This window comes from Jaculus jaculus, chromosome 17, assembly GCF_020740685.1.
Source record: "Jaculus jaculus isolate mJacJac1 chromosome 17, mJacJac1.mat.Y.cur, whole genome shotgun sequence".
In the NCBI taxonomy this organism is placed as follows: Eukaryota; Metazoa; Chordata; class Mammalia; order Rodentia; family Dipodidae; genus Jaculus; species Jaculus jaculus.
In genome coordinates, this window is record NC_059118.1 from 51,463,078 (window position 1) to 51,467,183 (window position 4,106).

The window sequence follows — 4,106 nt, forward strand, 5'->3', positions numbered from 1 at the left end:
GCCAGAGGACAACCTTGGGTATCACTAGCCAAGTAGGCTAGATTGGCTGGCCAGTGAACCTCAGGGGTCTGTCTGTTTCAGCTTCCATAGTGCTGAGATTACAAGTGCATGTCATACCACATCCAGCTGTTTTACATGAGGTTTGGGGACCATACCCCCATCTCATGCTTGCAAAGTAATCACTTTACCAACTGAGCTGTCTCTCCAACCCCAATATTTTTTGGAGAACTTCCAAACCTTATCACACTTCATGTAGGACTCTTGGAAACTGTATTCATCCATTCATTCCTCCTTTCAGTGCCAAACGCAAGACGCTGCATTGGGGATTAACCTCAGCATCTATTTTTTTCCTTCCCAATATTTCTGTAAAAGTCTTACTTGTGTCTTGAATGTCACAAATTGGTTCCTTTCACTTGATTATGATTTTTTTAACCTTTCAGACTTTTTGGAAGCTCTACACATAGAAATATTTTACTGACTGATCTTTCCTTCTGATGTAGGTCTTCCTCTAGCCCAGGCTGACCTGGAATTCACTATGTAGTCTCAGGCTGGCCTTGAACTCACAGCAATCCTCATACTTCTGCTCCTGAGTGGTGGGATTAAAGGTGTATGCCACCATGCCCAGCCTGACTGATCTTTTTGAAAATGTGTGTGTGTGCACGCATGCATGCACACTCATGCTCCAGGATCTCTTAACAATGGCTTATGAATGAAAGACACATACACTACTTTTTGCATCTGATATTATGTGGGTGCTGGGGAACTGAACCTGGGAAGACAGGCTTTGCAAGTAAGTGCCTTTAACCACCAGGTTATCTCTGATCTATGTTTCTATGTTTATTTAGAACTTCATCATCACCAAAACAAAACAAAACCCTTCTTGGCACAGACTCAAAAATCAGAAGATCTGGGCTCGAGTTCCATCTATGCCTGGGTGGCCTTGGACCAACAACCTCCACCTATGGGTCTTGGCTGCTTCTTTGCCTGTGAACCAGAGCCAGGGATTCCTGCTTTGTCTATCACAGGCTTTGCAGATCATATGAACAGTTGCACAGACATCTTCTACGATATAAGAAGGATGGCACCCAAAAGGTGTTATTAAATGTGTGTAATATCTTGGGAGGCAGAGGTAGGAGGATGGTCGTGAGTTCAAGGCCACCCTGAGACTACAGAGTTAATTCCAGGTCAGCCTGGACCAAAGTGAGGCCCTACCTCAAAAAACCAAAAAGAAAAAAAAAAGTGTGTAACAGACTCACTGTCAGTGTTTGCTTATGTGTACAGTTCAAATGCCATAGAAATAGCAACTAAGGGCAGAATTTGGCCTGGGACTCTTAACTAGCAATTTGAAAAAAGGAAAAAGGTCAAAGGGGGGCGGGGAGGAATTCAAAGACGTTATTCAAAACAGAACTCAATACTTGGCAAGGACCTGGTCATGAAGTGGATCTCCGTGAGGGGAGTTCAGAGGAAGAAGGGAGGGCATCAGGGAGCAGGACTGAAAGACAACTGCCTTTCATGTCATTCTCTTCCTGCTCCACCCAGCACTGCCCAGAATTCCTTCTCTTATCATCTGGAGACACATCTTAAGGGTCAAACAATAAAAATCGGAGGCACTGTAAATATGGATTCTTACAGAGACCAAAACCAATGTTCTGGCCAAGTAGTGACCTGCTCCAAATCGCTTTCACTTTGCCTTGGAGGCAGCAGCAAGTGAGAGGCCCTCTCCTTCAGCTTCCAGCAGGGTGTGGTTAGAGCTCCTTAAACTATTAACAAGACGTGTGCTCACCATGCCCAGCAAAGATGCAGAGCTGTGCTTAGCCTTCCTGATAGAAACTGCCAACTGAAAGAGCACAGGGATATGGGGAAAGGAAAACTACAGAGAAAACAATGTCCAAACAAAATCGTATACCTCTTACCATTGCTTCCATAAAAACAAAAAAACAGAAAACATCAGTAAGTGTTCAGGGGATGGGGATAAGTTACAACACTTGTGCACTGTTGCTTTCCAACATTAAAATGTCAAACAGTGTAGTAACTATGGAGCAACATGGTGATTCCTCAAGAAATTAAAAATATAACCTATGATATGACCCAATCTCATCCCTGGATATGCAGATGCTCTTTGACATATGATGGGGTAAACATCTGATAAACCCATGCTGAGGATGAGGTGGGGATTTTTTTTTCTTTTGGGCATGAAGTTTTGTGTAGCTCAGGCTGACATTGAACTTACTATGCAGCAGAGGATGACATTGAACTGATTTTTCTGCCTCCACCTTCCAAATGCTGGGATCACGACTATGCCCCACCACCCGTGCCCAGGCTACATTACAGACACTGTAAGTCAAAAGTACAGTCAGTGACTTAACCTAACGAACACCCGAGCTCCACAGCATGCCATAAAGTGTGGATATTCCCTATCTCGATCATGGAGCTGACTAGATGTCCCTGCCTCTGCTTAGTGTCACAGAAACAGTATTAGATTGCCTTCCAATAGTTTGGTAAAACATCAAAATCCAAAGTACATTTGACTGTGTCTTGTATTTATACCATCGTGAGGTCTAAAAATCATAAGTCAAACAATCCATCATAAGGTGCAGACTAACCAGTGTATTGAAAAAGCACTGCAGTGGGATGGAGATTTGAAATAGAGTGCCTACTTAGCATTTGCAGGTCCCTGAATTTCAACTGTAGCATCCAAAACCAACCAACCAAACAACAACAGAAATGGTAAGGAAAGAAACTAAGCTAGTATAGCAAGCAAGTGAGAAAGAAAGCTAGCGAGCGAGAGAGAGAGAGAGAGAGAAGGGAGAGAGGGAGGAAGGAAACTCAGAGATATTTGAATGTGTATATTCATAACTACATGATTCATAATAGCAATTCAAGTGTCTATGGATAGATGAATGAATAAACAAAATAGGATATATATCTAGTAGAATATTATCCAGCGTCAAATAGGAAATCCTGTCATCCTGTCACATGGATTACTCAATGTTACTGAAACTACCGAAACTTACGTGGTTTTTTTTTTTTTTTCATTTGGTTTTTCGAGGTAGGGGTTCACTGTAGCCCAGGCTGACCTGCAATTCACTATGTAGTCTCAAGATAGCCTCAAACTCATGGCGATCCTCCTACCTCTGCCTCCCCAGTGTTGGAATTAAAGGCATGCGCCACCATGCTCTGCTTCCAAAATTTACTTTAAATGATCAAAATGGCAAATTTTACATTGCATGATACTTTTAAATCCTAATTTTTAAAAAGTTGTTTTTGTTAGCTGGGTGTGGTAACGTACGCCTTTAATCCCAGCACTCGGGAGGCAGAGGTAGGAGGATCTCTGAGAGTTCGAGGGCAACCTGAGACTACATAGTGAATTCCAGGTCAGCCTGAGCCAGAGTGAGACCCTACCTAGAAAAAAAAGAAAAAGAAAAAAAAAAAGTTGTTTTTGTTTTTATCAAGTATGTTGCACTTTAGCCCAGGCTGACCTGAAACTTACTCTGGAGTCCCAGGCTGGCCTTGAACTCACAATGATATACTCCTACATCTGCTTCCTGAGTGTTGGGACAAAAGGTGTATGTCACCACACCCAGTTAAAAAGAATTTTTTTTTTTTTGAAGCAGGGTCTCACTCTAGCCCAGGCTGGCCTTGAACTCATAGCAATTCCCTTCCTTCCCCAACCTCTGGAGTGCTGAGTGAAGGCATGAGCCATTAGGCTCAGTTTCTGTTATGCTCAGTTGTTGGCACCCCCAGTGACCACCAAGGAGAACCAAACACGTATGCAAGGATAAGGAGCTTTAATTCAGGCTTAAGCTCGGTCTCTTGACTTCACCAACACAGTGGATCCGTACAAGAGCCCCGAGTAGTGGGAGGGTAGGGTTTTTATAGGGATTTGAACATACAAGAAGGGGACGGGTACATGGATTTGAACATACAAGAAGGGGACGGGTACATGATTGGTTGATTTAAACAGTGTACTCTTCTGGTTGGCTTAGGATTTTGGCGGGCAAAGTTGGCGGGCTGGAGCTACAGGAATTGTACTTTATGACTTCAGGAATGAATAGCATGATCAGTTTTCAGTAACTGTTAAGCCTATCCTTACCAGAAGATTAAAA